General features: G+C 38.7%; 1 protein-coding gene across 1 annotated transcript in view; it reads left to right on the top strand.

Annotated features, from left to right (window-relative positions):
* The window catches only part of ptch1 (patched 1), a 60,111-nt gene that overhangs the window by 4,523 nt on the left and 38,155 nt on the right, over positions 1–17,433 (top strand). The window lies entirely within an intron of this gene.

Genomic DNA, 17,433 nt, shown 5'->3' with positions numbered 1-17,433 from the left:
CACTATTGGGGAACTTTCCATATTTTTCAGTAGTGATAATCTGATCTTTTGCATATTATAAGGCATTTTAAACTTAATGGATATATTTGGTGGAAATGTTTCTGAATAGTAAAAATGTTATTGTTTGAACATTAGTAGTGTGAAATACTGTGTTCCTTTGCAGTTTAGTACTTTGGCAGTTTTTGTTGTTTTATGGATGTTTCTAATACAAAAAGAAATCGCCTGCCATAACAACTAAAAGATTTTAAAGCTACTTTTACAACCAAATATTTGAAATAATTTTCTAAAATCATGCCAGTAGTCTACTGCATTAAATTGTGGGAATATAAGTTAAGTCTAATAAATATTATTTTACCACCAGGCATGTGCTTAATCAAATTTTTGATTTGATTGGGGGTCATACATTATCTATTTCACTACATTTGACAACTAGTGGGGATCAGAAATAGAAATTTTCATTCAATTACTTATTTTTTAAATGTCATCATGAACATCACATCACCATCACAATTACTCATCGTAGCGTAATAATGATAAACTCTAATTGTTATTGTTTATAAATCCCCAAAAACGCCAGCATGAGTTTTTAACATCTGGGATTTGAACCACTTTTCATCATTATTTCCATGAGAACATCAAAAATAATTTGTTTGTGCTTCAAAGTATGATTTTAATTGATTTTAAATCTATGTGCACTTTTTATCTGGGAACATGCACTGCTTTTTCAGGCTTTAGTATTCGCAGATTTACCTTCTTGAGGATTATTTTTGTAGAGCACAGCTAAAATATTTTAAAGGAAATTTAGCTTTGGATGGTGAGGTGCCTAGATGTGATGTTACTTAATAAGCTATTGGCTCACATTTGCAAAGCAGCCAATCCAGGAGTGTTGTTCTTTTTTCTTGGTGCTGATTGACTCCTCCCCAAAGGGAATGGAGATGAAAGATTGTAGAAATTAGACTCTTTAGTTGTGCTAATTGATGTATATTAGGGTATATTTTGTGTTTGAACTACTAAAATTGTCAAGTACAAGTGTTTTTAAAATGGGTCCTAGGTATTTGCAGATTTTAGCTATTTGTAGACTCTGTGTTCTCTAACGCTGTCTGAATGTATGCAGTGTGTCAATTGTACCTTATGCTTAAAAAGGCAATCAAAACAAATGCCCAAGATATGATAACATTTTGAGCTCATGTGGCTTGCCTTAATTAGAATCACAATCAATGGAAAAAGGGTATAATAGACATTTTTTTAGAATATACCATACAAATAAATTCACTTCTGAGTGATACTTAAACTTTTTATAGTTGTTTATTGTAATAAACAAATGGTTAGGTACATTGATTCAAAGAGGTTTATTTTTGCATATGAAATGAAAGGACACAAAGAAAACAATTTCTTAGAATAGTCTGGTAGCAATGACCAGTGTGGATAATAAAAATGATGTAATGTCATACATTTAAATGCATCTATTTTGTCTACAATTCAGTCAATGCACACAGTCAAAAAATCTGACACTAACAATCGCTTTCATAAAAATAACCCTTACTCATTACCAAATTGGCTTCTTCTCTACAACTTTTACTGTGTTTTGATGCAACTAAGCAACTGTGATATGACTCCATTCCATCATGTTTTCTGAAGCACGCTTAACATTTATTGTTGTTCTTCAGACAACCATAAAAAAATTGATGAAACTGCAAACCCAACCAAACAGTCTGTTTCTTTATAAAATAAAGCTAAATTCAAGTGATACTGGTAGTAAAGGGATCTCTAGGAAACAGTAAAATGCACACACACTTTGATTACAAAAAGGGACCTTCTCACACACATACACTGACAAGGAGACAGTGCTTTGGTGGTTTCCTTGGTCCCGGTGCATGAGGGGTTCCAGATGCTGGTAGGGAGAGATCTGTTTGTTTAGATTAGACTGCACAGCTGAGGGATAGATTAGTTCTGCCTGGACCGCGGAGCCCTGTGCTGGGCCGTGCTGGGGGAACTGGCCCATCATTCGAGAAGAAAAAGAGGCGAGAGGAGAAGAGGACAGACCAGCTGTTTATGTTTCATCTGGAACTGCCCTCCGCAGGCGACCCATAGACGACCCCGCCTTGGGAAGCTGTGTGGCCCACAGACGCACATACGCTACAAAACTGTTGGAGCTCTGCATGATTTCATTTGGGGTTCATTCATGCCTGCTTTCTTGGTTGTAGCCAGAATCCCCCAGCCGTCCACCATCAACTGCATACAGCACTTGTCTTGGGTGTTTATTCTACGTGTTGTCACGTGCAAAAACATTAGCCGGGCTTGTCTTTTCTCACTGCACTCTCTCTGCACTGTTTATAAATGCTCAGACACAGGAAGTTCTGTTTATTAGACAAAGTGACAGAGAGAAATTGGGAGTGAGACACAACCTCGTGCAAAGGGGTGATTGTCTCCTTGTTCACCCTGAACTGTGAGAAAACATGGAGTGGTCGGTATTTTTTCTTTAAAGGTTTTGTTGCCCCTGTGTGGCCTTTATTTGACAGTTGTCAGATAGGAAAGCAGGTTGTCAGAGAGGGAGAAGAGATGTGGCAAAGGTCATCAGGCCAGGAGTTGAACCTGCAACAGCCACATTCAGGACCAAGGCCTCCATACGTGGGTCACGCTTTACCCCTGTGCCAATGCCACAGCTGGTATTTTATCTTTCAAGCAATAAGGAATTGGTTGTAGGAATGGGATAGTAAAAGATCATCAACAAGAAGCAATGTATTTCAAAAGATATGAAACAAAAAATACTCTAGCTGCATTTAATTGAAACACTAAGATAGGAGTTATTCCTATCACTGTAAAAATGTGATTATTACAGTTGGATTCTTTTCATTTATAACGATCAAAGACTGGTATTTTGTTTTTGATCCATATAGAGAGTAAATAACCAAAGTTTACCTTTGCAAGTTCAAGAATATTTGTATTTATAAGTAATATTTATAATACTTATATATTTTCACAGCACAAAATACTTCCAAACAACAAACTTTTGCTTTCTTGTATGCGTGGGCTAAGTACACTGGTCTTCTTTCAGCCAGCTGGCGGTCAGTGTGCAACAACATGTGTATAAGGGGAAGTATTGTGTTACTGTTTCCCTCCTTAAGCCAGAGAAAAAAATGGATCAGAGAAGCAAATCAAAAAAAGTTTTCAGACTTCCATGTAGAGATTAAGCCCTGCAAAGGTTTACTTTATTAACAGAGACCAGTATGATGATTTCAAAGCCTGATAATCTGTAATTATGACATGTTTTTATGCTATATCATTTCTTATGCAAAAATGTGAAACAAAAAGTGCTATTCTTGTAAGTCACAGATTCGCTGTTAATATTATTGGTATTACATTTTAAAAATTTGGAATACATTTCAGTGCATATTGTGCAAAATATGATTTGTTGTTCTGGCCTTTATACCACAATACAACCATAAAAAGCTCATCATTAGTGGGATTTGTTGGTCAAGCTATCTGCTGTGGTACCCAACCTCTAACTGTTTTGAAACATTGCAAGACTTTGTAATAGTGAAGGATAATTCTACTTTGAATTTGATATTCTTCTACACATGAATTTTGTTGAGATTGCTGACCGGCAGTGATAGGTTTGGGTGGGGCAGGATTATATTCGGCTACCCTTCTTAAAGCTGGAAAAAACCCTGGTCTCTCCGGGTCTTTCTCTGACATCCCATTGATAGGATTTAAAAATACAGAAACTGTGTTACAGAACACTTATGATGTTTTGGATGCATAACTTATTTAAACAGCAGTGTGTGTACCAGTGACTGACTCATGCCTTTCTGGTAGTAATATTTTAAGTCCACTTTTCTTTGAAAAAAGTGACTTAGGTCAGAATGCATCCACGCTGTTGAGAAGCTCTGTGTTTATTTTCACTGTGCCACTCATAGGAAATGATTAGCTCCAGCAGGAAGTTGTAGTATTGTGATGTCCTATCTTGATCTCCCCCACACACAAACATTGCTTGGAGTCAGCTTTGGAGAAAATGCCTCATGGCGAGTGTTCAACTCAAGATGCACCCTCGATTTCAAATCAGTGTAATGATTAACTGTCAGAGAAAAGAGACGTGAATTTGAGGAACATGAAGGCTTTGTTGTTCTTCCTGGCCACAAATAGCAAGTTGTGGTATCTCACAGCATCAAGGGGCTACGGCGAGCCCAGGCCAAATTGTAAAGAAAATATGACCACTGCCTGCCTCTAATTAAAACAGTATTAAATAAACATTGGCCTACTGTATTACTAAAGTCCCCCATGCTTTTGACTTTGAAACTGGTAATCACCTCAGTTTGCTGATTGGCAAAAAGGAGTAGCAAGAAGTGGGTGAAAAGTTTACAAGCTCTGAGCATAGATTGAACTTGATGAAACAGATGAGCTAGAGTTGGTCTTAGTGCTAGTGAAGTTCATTGCATTCACGGAAATGTCCCAATTCAAGCTGAAATGACTTCACACTGCCCAGATTTATGGCGTGGACTTGGGGGCACAGAGTCATGAATTGTAGTCTCATGGCTACAGGCTGACGAGAGGCCCCGGGGTCCCGAAGCACTTTCTTTGGGTGCATAAGTGCAGAGGCCAGGGGCCACGGGCATGGACTCCGGAGACCCTGAGGTCATCTCGTTGAGGCCCCGCTATTTAAAACCTCACCTGATACTCACCCTGTGGCCTGGGTGCAGAGTGAAGACTCACAGCAGAGGGGGTGCAGGGCGGGAGCTGCAAGAAATGCAGCAGAAGTCGCAGCTGTCACCAAGGCACTGATGTGAAGAGGTCCATCTCTTGAACCTGCCAGTTAGACTGTTAGAAGGGAGTCTGAAAATGGATTTTGTTTTATTTTTGTGTGAAAAGAACTGTCCAGCAGAGGGCAGTAAATCTGAGGTATAATCTTTGAGCTGATGTTTATGAGCTCTCTAATTGAAAATAAATGATAGTTTCCCAGATTTTAATGGTTCCAACCATATTTCTTTGTATGATATATGGTGACTGTATATTCAGGGAATATACAGTCATTAGACACTTTTATGTACACCTTATTTGTTCTGGGTTGGGCCTCCAGAGATGCTTTATTTGTCCCATAGATTCAGCAGGGTATCAGAAACATACTTCATAGATTTTGGCCCTGCACATCTATTATCAAAAACACTTCTTGTACCGTATCACCTCAGTTTGTTTGAGCTTTGGTGACGCTGCAGGCCATTGAAGTACAGTGTTATTTTCACCAAACCTGCTTGAAATAATTTTTGAATTGTGATATCCTGTTTTAACTTGAAGAAATAGCCATAAAATAGGGAACCTGTGTTCATATAGGGACAGATGTGGCTAGTAACAATTCCATAAAGCTGGTGTTAACTGTTGTGATTTAAGTAATGCTCATTTAGTACAAACGGGTTGCAAGTGTAACAAAAGGATATCCCATCAATCACTACACCACTACTACCAGGCTGAGCTTCTGGTCAAGGCAGGATGGATTTCTGGTTTCATGTTGGTCTATGCCAAATTCAGATTCTCTACCATTTGAGCAGCTGAAATTGCTACTCATTGAATTGGGCAAAAATGTTTTCAATTTGTTATTGTCGAGTCTGTGTTTGATGCAGCATCAGTTTCCTGTTCTTTTCTGAAAGAAGGGCCATCAGGTGTGGTCATCTGCTGGTTCAGCTCATCTGCTTCAGTGTCGCTTGTGTTCTGCAGTCCTTGGTTTATACAAGTGGTTATTAGGGCTACTGTTGGTCTGTCTTTCATCTTAAGCAAGTCTGTTGGATAACCACTGGATAGTTTCTCTTTTTCATATTGTTTTTTTAAAACCTGAGAGACAATTGTGTGTGAAAATTAGCACTTTATGAAATAATTGTACCTGTTTTTTCTGAACCAAAAACCATGAGACACTTAAAAACCATACTCTGTTCAAATCGCCTTAACCATTCTTAAATGCCTAAAAGCATTGAGGTGCTGTCATGTGATTGACTCATTCTCGTGTGATTAAAATGGTTATTTTGCTGAATGGCAAAAAAAACGTCACTGTAAACATTTTGCACCTTCACAAATTGGTACTTTTGGTTTTTTTGGTCATGTTCATACCTATTCTAGGACTGACTGGATTAAGACTATTCATACACACTGTTACAGTCAGATTTTAACCAGGACATTGACTGCTCATTTTTCCTTATTTTGACTTCTCCAAATAGGGATCAAAACCCCAATTCATGAAAAAAGATGCAATATACAAAATTATATTAAAATGAATTATATGTGAGATGGCAGTATTTCATTATTATTTATCCAGATAATCAATCAAAGCACTTAACATTGAGGACACGTCCACTTCCTTTGTGCTTCGCTTTTGTGCATACTGTGATTAACAGCAGAGCCGACCAAGATGGTGGTTGTTTTGGTGGGAATGGTAGTGAGAAAGACTGCAGTTTTAATGTTAAGTGCTTGCAGAAAAACTTGTGGAGAAAGATGAAGAGGAGGGGGGAGTGCCTCCCAGAATGTGGTGTCTTCAGCTGAGACGATTGTGGTTTTGCATGGTTGAAATATTCAGCTTTTGATGTGCATAAAAGCAGTGATACATGCATGAATGCATGTGCACAAACACACACAGACATTCTAAAACTGTTGTTGCACGCAGAGAGGCTTTGAGGTTCCGGTTCTGTGAATGACGAGGTGGTTGACCAGTGCAGGCTAATTAGACGTCCCTTTTTGTGTGAGTGTTTTTTTCCTCTTTTTTATCTCTTTCTTCTTCCTGTCGTGCACGTAAAAATTTTTTCTCCCCCACTGCAGTATTTTTTTCTTCTCCAGCTTTCATTCAAGAACCGCAAGCACTGAGAACACAAAAAAGTGTGCCCACACCCAATATTTTTCCCAGTTAGCTGAGAAGTCACTGTAGGCGCCTATCGTTCTCGTGTCATCTGTTTTGCTCTTGCACGGTAGTTCTACAGTTGCGCGCTCAGACACTCATATAAACTACACTCAATTAAGTGTGTGTCTATCAGTTAGCCACAAACAGGATTAAACCCGTGGTTTAAGGAATAACATTCCTGCGTGTGTTGTGTTAAACTTTATGAGTTGATGAAAAGCGCAGGCGGATTGGTGAGGGACTTGGTGTTGGAGGAACATTGAGCCTCTGGTTCTGCAAGCAGAGTTTTGCAGGGATGTTTTCTCAAGTTGGATCCCCGGTATTTGAAAATCGACTTGTTAGTGAAAGCCTTACCTTGCCGATAGGTAAAGTGCATTGCCATTTCGAGTTGTTAAGTTATCCGTGTGTGTGTGTGTGTGTGTGTGTGTGTGTGTGCACGCATGCTGCAAATGAGAGCACACTCCCATTCACAAACAACTTCCTGAGATGCCTCCAAGCGCTCTGTTTACATTCTGCATTCTTTCAGGCGCTCTTATTCAAAAACCAGAGCACTGCAAATGACCGACCACATGAGACTGTGGAGAAAGTTACCACCATGACCCCCAACTTTACCTCCTTCTTTTACTCCTCTATTCCTCTCTTTTCCCCACTGCTAGAAAGGACTCTCTCTTTTACTCAAGCTTCTTTTTTTCCCCCTTCTCTCCTGCTTCTCCCCCCTCCCTGGCTGGAGAGAGTGGCCTCAGAATGCCAGATGTATTACAGAGTGAGCCACGGCAATGTAAACACTCAGCCCTGCCATGAGAGCAGGGTGGTCTGGCCTCCCTCCTTCCATACCCTTCTTCTCCCTTCCTCTCTTCCCTCCCTCACAGTGCTGGCTGCCAGGAGGGTGGAGAAGTACAAAACAGGATAGGGAGCACATTTGTGTGTGTGTATTGGAGTAGAGAGAAAGAAGTATAGTAGCAGTAGTGTATTTGTGTTTTGGCCACTGAATCTGCCAAAGACTTCGAGAGATTGGCGTGTGGATTGATACATCTCAGGCTGCAGTGTGGAGAATTTTATTGCAAACATATCCAAATGTATGTATGCGTGCTCGTCGCTGGAATTTTATGCAGCCCCTCTGGCTTACCACAGTTACATACATATCTTTATAGTTCATTGCAATTCCTGCAACACGTCGTCACAGAATCTGGCAGTAACAGCAAGTACCACACAAGCACATGCAAGGCATGAAAAGAGAGAAAATATTTTCTGTCAGATGATTGAGGAGTTTGGAGTTTAGATTTGAGTCTGTGTCAGAACAATAAAATGGCAGCAAATGTATGTTTCGGTTTGGTTAGATTTTTAAACATAATGGAGCGCTGACTAAATTCTCATTTACCATTTTGTAAATTTGCAGTTTTGGATGTTTTTTGCCTAAAAAGCTTGTGAAATTCTGAGCCTGCTTTGACTGATGATGGAAGGTAATTTTCTACTTCTACTGACAGAAATGGGATTATGTTTCTCCAATAAATATTATTCACCAAAAGGAGGTCGCTTAGAGTTATTTTAGTTTGATTTAGTATCATAATCTGTTACGTTTTAATAGGAGTCAAATGGCAAAACTGGGATCAGAACCTAACTTATTGGAAACAGGATGCAATAAATAGTCTTATGAAAATAATACACAGGTAAATTAAACTATATGTAAGAGCTAGACTTTTTTATGATTGTTTTTATAGTACCCAACTACAAAAATAATTTACTAAACTAAAGTGCAATAGCTTGAGAAAATATTTTATTATTGGCATTAAATGAATAGAAAGGGAGCAAAATATGAATAAGTACATAAATAAATTGGGACACTCTATAAAACTTTATAGGTTTTGTAAATGTGCTTCAACATATTGGTTTTGTAAAATCAATTTACAAAAAATGTGAACAAAAAAAATGCTAATTTTGTTGTGGAAGCTTGTGAGTAAGCTAAGGTAAGCAGGTGGTGTAATATTTTAGCAACTTTAGTTGTGGAATAAATATTGACTCCTTTACTTTTATTTCCATTTAAAATTGCTAAAATAACAAACCACATCAAATCAGCAGCATGTGATCAGAACACTCAGACATTTAGTTTGGTGTCTGCCTGATTCGATAGTGAACACCATAGTGACAGTGAAAGAGCTGTCTGATGGTCTATTGTACACCAGACCACTTTCTGAAAACTGCTGGTATTTTCGGACATTGATTGGAGAAAAGACCCCTTGAATTCGCTATAGTTGTCCTGTCGTGCCACTACATGGTGCTCTGATTTCAGCATGTTGTCAAATGTGTATGTGGTTTTTGCCCTTAGCTTGCCTTAGTAGCCTCATTTAGAAAATTGCAGAGGAGGGCTATGCATTTGGTATGTGGGCCTCCAGAGGGACTTAACCGATTTAATCCACCTCTCTCATTCTACAAGTATGCAAGCCACCAATACAATTGTAAATAAAAATGCAATATAACAGTATTGCAAAGGTTCAGCCCAGACATCAACATCAGCAGTAAAACTGACGTTGATCATATTTAAATTAGATCATATTTTATATGATCTAATTTCAATCTTCCAGCTCGTGTCATCCAGACTGGAAATTCAAATACGTCCTGAGTTGAACAGCAGCAAGTGGTTGGATATATAAACAAGTGCAACGATTAGCCATGATGCAATGACTACAGAGATAATTTATGTAGGTTACTTATAAAATGGTTTATATGCAGAATAAAGAAGACAGAATCAAGTTGCAATTATGGCAGATGTTGCTGGTCTGCAAAAGTCCAAAGAAAATTAAGAGCTTCAGAAATTTTACATCACAAGAACACTTCTTGGCTAATTTGAAGGAAAGCATAAACGAACTGGAGATTGTTTAGCCCTTCTGCACTGTACTGGTTTATGTCAGGCAGGGTGACAGGACAATGGAATATTGAAATGCTCTCAGGATCATTTTTGCTCTTCCTCTTACTTTCTTTCTGTTTCTGCTTCTGCCTTCTTCTCCGCACTCAGGAATGTGTGATTTTGGGATACCTGCAATCATGGGCCATCTTTACAGGAAATGACAAAGAGATGGCTGGCTGAGATTGGCTACTCAGACTCATGTCTGAACCTGAGCAGCTCAGGCGGTGGGCCAATCACAAGATTGTAAATCCAGCAGGGGAGGCAGTGAAAGCTTACCTGATTTCAAATTTACAGGTATTGACAGAATACGTATCCATCTGCATGGTTTTAATTTATGTGGTTCAATTGCTGAGGATTAACAATGTTAACACCTTGCAATGATAGATGCATCCATTTCTAGTTTAGGTATAAAGGTACATCCCTATTACTTGCAACATTTACTTCACAAATGCATGGACATGTTGCAAAAACAGACATTTTACTGTCAGTGTTTTCTTCTACATCTACCATAAACTCTTTCTGCTGCCTTGTGAATCTATTGGTGTTGAAAAGGAATTTTTTAGGGGGGGGGGGAGTGTGGTTTGGGGGGTTGGTAGAGGAGATTGAGGATTTGAATGAAGGCAACAACGTGGAAGAATCTGCCCATTGAGGACTGTGTGAATGTACACCTCGGGCCCAGGAGAAGCTGCATTGGGAGCCAGCCGACTGCTAAATACACCCATTTTAGGAGTTGCAAGGGCCGGACAGGTGATTAGCATAATCGGGGGTGAGGGTATCCATAGATATGGTAATGCTGCATTTTGGGGGGTGCAGCGGTTGGCAGCTGGAGTGTCACATTTGTGTCAGGGGTCGGGCTGTTTTGGGCACATCTCGGCTTTCTACTCTGCTCTTTTCTTATTTTTCTGTCGCTCTTTTCTGTCATTCTCTCACTTTTTCGATCATTTTACAGAACCCTCTTTCTAACTTACTTCTGTGGAAACCTACTCCTTTCTAAATGCTAACAGAGAGTAAAGGGAGAGCATAAGGGGAAAGAGCATGAGAGCGAAAGAGGGGGGCTTGTCATGGGTCAGATAGGGTCTCTGCGCTCAGTAAGTCCTTTCATCACATACTTGTGGCTGTGTGCACACCTGCATTCACAACTACTATGTTTGCTGCTTCTAAGGAACTACTACAGCTGTTGTTGCGCTTGTGCTTTATTCTTCTAGTGAGAGTGCAAGTTGAAATTGGTCAGTCCTATTGGTTTGCTTGTGTTGACTTAAGAAGTACTGATATTTATGGTAAAAATTATTTTAAGAGGTGATGATGGATGGATGGATGGATGGATGGATGATGGATGGATGGATGGATGGATGGATGGATGGATGGATGGATGGATGAATGGATGAATGGATGGATGGATGGATGGATGGATGGATGGATGGATGGATGGATGGATGGATGGATGGATGGATGGATGGTAAGGCTGTGCAGTACCAGAAAATCTTGCAGTGGCAAGAACTGGTAAATATTGTGATGATCATATGAGATTTAATATGTTCCTATTTTCTTCTTTCCTGTTTTTCCTCATGTGGGCTACCATCACTCTGTGATCTTTAGCATTTTGGGCATTGTCCTCTGTGTCTTGTATAATCATCTTCTGTCCTGAAATATGCTTAAATATGACATTAGCATGAAAAATGTATGTTCACAACACTTTAGTGATATTGGCCAACAATATTAGCATTCGAAACAATCCCTTCCAATATGAATATTGTCCAGACTGATATTGCGATGATGATATTATCTACAGGCTTAATGGATGGAAGGAATGAAGGAAGGAGATAGAAAGAAGAAAGGCAGGAAGGAAGAAAGAAAGGATGGATGTAAGAGTGATGACTTCTGACTTCATTTCAAAGATCTAACTGATGAGGAAAACGCTAACTGATCATTTTGAGAGAGTGGAGTTGGTGCAGATCAAGCTCAAAAGTTCTCTGCTTCTGCCCACTAAACTATTTTTTAGTACATGACTGTTTATGCTTGCTTGTTTAACAGGATCGGGATTAACCCAGTTTGTGGTCTTTACAGCCACCATTTTCTATCTTATTTCTTCTTGTCACGGCCATGTCACTTGAGTCACAGCATAAGAGAAAAAGACTTATAGGTGTAATATCACTGAGCTCAGTGACATAAAAGAAGGATGATCATTTCATTTGTAAAGTGAATGTAAGTTTACAATTGAAAAATTTTACAAATTCAGTCACGATGGGCCTTGGGGTGATGGCCACATGAGGACGCATTGTTCGGAAACTTGAACTCTGTGGCTTTGCGATGACAAAAATGATTGAACGTGTTTTTTTACTTTCAGTTGTTTTGAGTTGTTTGAAATTACTAAAAGAAAAGCAACTTTGTGTCTCATTGTGCTGTTTTCTTTGTTGACATCACTTTCAAGTCATACAGTTTAAAGTGTATCTTTAAACTGTCTGGAGCAATAATCTTCATTTGGAAGAATTTAGATTCACGTATACCCACTCTTAAGAGATTAAATCACTCTCTTTGTCTGTTTTCAGTGTAGAAACCATGGATTAAAGTAGTTTTTTTTTTGGGGTGATTTTTATCTGGGTTGAAAAGTGTTTTTGTCCATCCTTTGAGTATGGGACATAGCTTTGGGTATGGGACATTTCTTTGCTGTTTGCAGGAAGGTGACCCGGTTTTCTGGGGGGGGGGGGTTCCCCACACCACAGGGGGTTCTTGCTGAGATGGGACCTAATCCAGCTAATCCATTCTCTCCATACATGCACACGTGTGGACACACACTTACTGAGGTGTGCTTAGCCACATGCATGTACACTGAATACACTCATACATCTTGGATGCTCTAATGTTAGTCGAACATCTGTTTAACGCAGATTTGAATGTTTTTAAGCATTCTCTGTCATATCTAATATTTCTCCAACGTGTACATCACACGCACCAGTTAAAGGACGTGGTTGCTGTTGTTTTCCTTGAAAGTGTAAGCTACTTCCGTTTTCTGCATGAGAGATGTCTGTGGGATGGGGCTCTGGTGCTGTGTGTCCTGCATGGAAAAAAGAGAAAGTTGGCAAGGAGAAAAGGGGGCTGGGCTGGCTTTGACAGAGGGGCCGGGCTGATTGCCATCATGATCTGGCCAATCACAGGGTAGAGCTGAATAAAGCAAAGAGAGAGAAAATGAGAGTAGGAATGGGAGGAGGGAGACCAGAACTGAAAGGATGAAGGGGGTGATGTCAGTTCCTTAGAAACCTACGTCCTCTCCTTTCATAGCCCACTGCCCCCCACTCCAACACTTGGAGAATAGGGGAGCCCAGGGGTTAATGTTATGCAACATGTTCAATACCCACACTGAAGGCTCTGCCACAGGGGCATACACAAACCTCTTCTCTTCTCTCAGTAATTTTCTCAGTGATGTAGAGAGTTTGGAGGGGAATCTTCTTGTGTTGACAAATTGGTCATTCCAAACTTAAATGTTGATTAAGATATTGTTTTTAACATTGGTTAAAAACCAAATGCTACTGCTCTATCACATGTTTCTTCAATCTTTATTAGTATTTGTGGCATAAGTGTATGTGAAATATGGAAAGGGCAGAGCTGCTCTTCAAGTTTGCACTGTGTACAAAGTTTGACAAAAGATGATCTAAAGTATACAAGAATTTATGTTCCCATTATCAAGTAAAAACAAATCCCTGTTACACTGAAGAATCAGCATACAGTACATCAAAAGGGACAAACCAAGTTTTTTTCCTAATGATGGGGGTTTGATGCAATGTCCAAATTCAATCACTAGATGGTGTTTCAATTCATATATGTCTTTCTACTTCATCCTTCATCTTTGCCCATTTAAAAGATGAATAAAAATGCTTAAATTTGAGAATGTTCATCATGGATTGCATTAACTGCCTTTTTCTGAAAGATGAACTTCAGGAGTGAAATACAAACACACATCTTCTAGCAAAAATCTAGATTCTTACAAATTTTCTTATCTTTTGATATTCTCAACGTGTTTATTGTGGATCATGACTAGCTGGAATATCGTAACGTAGAATGAGGGACTTGAAGTCAACACAACAATATTACAGAGTCCAGCTTAGGAGATAGTCATGAATCTGTATTGACTATAGCATGCAAGGGTAATGAAGAATTGAGAAGACAAAGCAATATGTTAGAAATCAAAGACACTCTCTGCAGTAGAGTCTGCTGAGATGACACATCATACTTACCGTAATGACTTCTACACTGAAGATAGGTGTTGTTAGTTCAATCTGAATAAATATAAAATTTTTAGTTGCAACCATGATTACTGACTGAAGCTGGTTAACAGTTCTCTGTGTGTCTTTTGGAAAAATTGCCTTCACTTTACCAACCACTACCAACTGGTTCACACCCAGCTCTTTTTCTTAAATCACCCAGCTGTGTTCTCAACTCTCACTATTTTTCTTCCAAAAACATGGACAAATTTCTACTATAAAAACTGTATGCTGAGCTCTGATCTGGAGCATACTGGAGGTTTCTTTTTAAGGCTAAATGTGCCATTTGCTGCAGATCGTATAACAGTCCAGAGTGTTGAAGCAGCAGTGTATTTTTATGTTATGAAAGAAGAAAAACTCATCAGGAAAAAAATTGTGCTGTTAAAGCAAGTATTTAAAAGTCAGTGACACTTTGTTTTGGTCACAGCAGCTGAACTTGGAGCTGAACACCTTCAAGTTATCAACACAAGCTGGGGTCACCCAGTTTTCCTTGGAGGAGGACTATGGGAATATGTGTCACTGAAGAAACACAGCTGTGTGTACACACACTCGTTTGCACATGCTTGCACGTACGCAGTGCTGTGTGCACACACTCACACTTTTTCCTGGTCCAGCTGGGGTGTTAATTTCACCCCACGGCTGTGTGAGTGTTGACCCCAAAACTTTGCAACCTTGTGAAGTGAGGAATTCTTGAAGCCCAAGGCAGTAATGTGCTGTTTCCTGTAGAAGAAGACCGCATTCCTTTGACTTGTCCCTTTACTGCTCACTCGCTGAAAACTTGAGGGTTTTTTGGGTGGCTGTCCGCAACTTGGAAAGCATTCCGGCCAGACAGTGAGCTCTTTCTAAGCACAGCCCTCCCATCTTTTTCCAATTAGATCTTTCTTCATGTTCTCGCACACGGAGAGGCAGGGTGAAAATAGATGTGCTTCCTTTCTTGTATCAGTGTTATCTTTCTTCCTTCTGGCAGTGTACTTACACCGAGCCTGAGGCTAGATTTGCATCCGAGTGCTGAGTGCATTGGACAAGTTGACTTGTTAGTGCGCTGTCGGTGCACATCAGGTCCTAATAAGTTCCATGCATTCTCCTTTGAAGGCAGTTGCTGGTGTAACATAGCTGTGTAGCTGGCCTAGTACTGGAAAGCATGTCGCTCTAGTTAGGCTCGGCCTGCTATTAATGATGAGTATTATAAACATGCTTTCAGACAGGATCAGATGGGAATGCTATTTGGGTCCAGAAAAGAAGAAATCAAGTGTGTTTTCCTAATGCCCCAAGACATGGCCCCCTCCCTCCTGTTCTATTGGTCTGACTGGGTGGTCCGGCCCAGCAGAACAGGCCTGCTTATGTTCAACTTTAATGCCATTACAATGGAGTAAAAACATTCAATCCATGCCTACTGTTGCACGAATTGAGCCGAATTGTTAAATTGGATTAAGGCATAATAAAATGTTACAGATTTTTCACACATCCAACACTCTTTCTAGGCATTTTTCATGTTTTGTGTGTGTGTGAGACATTGAAAGAAGACATCTATGAGTTACTTGAGATTTCACTGAGTGTTTAGTTTCTGATGATGGAAGGGGTGCAAATCGTCCGCTCATAAATCTGGCACACTGAAAATGAAGTTGTGCACAGTCACATACATTGAAAATGCTACAACAATGATTGAACTGTGATGGTTTTGGTGATTTTTATTTTATTGTATTGTATTTCTTCTGTTCTCTCATCACTTTTAAAGCAAGTAGCCCAGTCTGTATCTTTTTGCCACTGATTATGTGTGTTGTAATGCTTGTTTCAAATGGATTGAAACAAGCTATTTGCACTACAGAATGGTTTTTACTCTCTGAAATCTATGACTAGATTACTGTTTTAAAATCAGTTTTAAGTATTGTTTCATTTTTATTTTGAAGTTTATAAATACAAATATTCCTAGGAATGCCTTAATATGAAAATTTAAATGCATTTCTAGGAATATTTTTGATGTAAATATCGCTGTCACGGCTAATAAAAGATTTGTTCAGAAAAGAATTGCAAAATTCTAAATGTTGCACAGAAATGTTTTTCCTCTTTTTTTTACTGCAGTTAGTCGTCACAATCCTTTTTAGAGAATACAGATAATAAAAAGCAGACTTTTGTGCAAGCACTGCAACTACACACTATATATGTACACAGACAAAATTGGCATTACATTTATTGTAAGGTTTAAAAAAATGTTGCTCTGGAAAGTAAAATTTATTACAAATAAATTCATATTTCAAAATAAAAATTTGTTTCAGGACTTTTTTTTTTCAAAATTAATGTTTTTTAAATTGTAGATGCATAATTTTGCATGTTTGTTGTATCAAAAGGAAGACATGTAGTCTTCAGCTTCTCTTGGACTTGATTGAACAAATTTATTTGCTGTAATAAGAACAGGACTTGAGTCACTTTCTATTAAAACGCTTGTTAAAACATACATTATAGTCAAAATGTTCTGCTTCATCAGTCTATTCTGGAGAATCCTGTTAACTACAGAGTTTTTTATATATATATAATTTAGAACTTTTTGCCTAAATGATGTCTGGTCCATTAAATTAATATGATTAAAGTATTATTTTACTAGTATAATTATTTTACTAATGAAGTAATCTATTGATTATTCTGACGACTGATAGAGTAACCAAATAAAAAAAAAAGTGGTAAAATAAAACACTGGTAAATACTCCTACAACAGCAGTATTAATATCAGATATCAACATCTGCCCAAATGTTCATATGTGTACACTCCTAACAATTACTTTTCTATAATTTATAAAATTAACCTATAACAATAAAAGGTCATTTTTTAAAAATTAATCTGGACAAGAACGATGCAAAAATCTGAAATCATATTCATTTTTATAATATAACGGTAGGTTCATCTCCCGTTCACCACCTGTGTAAATACACTTCTGAAAAAAATGTCTACTCTCTAGTTATAAGTTTATGTATTCATCTTCTGTCAATTTAATAGACAAACGCTCACTTTGCCCAGCATTTGCGTCCATTTTAGCAATGAGACTGGACACTTTCATCACACAGCGCAACACATCTGCCAGCTATGTACCGCCAGGGTGTGTTCCGGCACCCATTTTTATATTTATAAAATTTATATTTCAGTTGGTCTGTAAAGCTACACTTGCGCTAAGCATCAGCCACTGCAGCCCACTGTGTTCAGTCTATCCGCTCCACCTGTGTAAATACACCCGTTGAGCACTTCTAAGTTAAAGTCCTCGATTAAAGACACTTTGGCCTCACGCTTCAATTTAAATAAGCGAATGCATATCATTAAGTTTATGTGCTTGTGAATTCTAAAGGGTTTGATTAAACTAACTTATTAAATATTGCATTCAAATACACATGAGATGTGTTCAAATATTTGCACATTG

The sequence above is a fragment of the Poeciliopsis prolifica genome, unplaced genomic scaffold (assembly GCF_027474105.1).
Source record: "Poeciliopsis prolifica strain line A6 unplaced genomic scaffold, Auburn_PproV2 SCAFFOLD014, whole genome shotgun sequence".
NCBI lineage: Eukaryota > Metazoa > Chordata > Actinopteri > Cyprinodontiformes > Poeciliidae > Poeciliopsis > Poeciliopsis prolifica.
The sequence above is the reverse complement of the archived record's forward strand: the minus strand, read 5'-3'. Positions and strand labels throughout refer to the sequence as shown.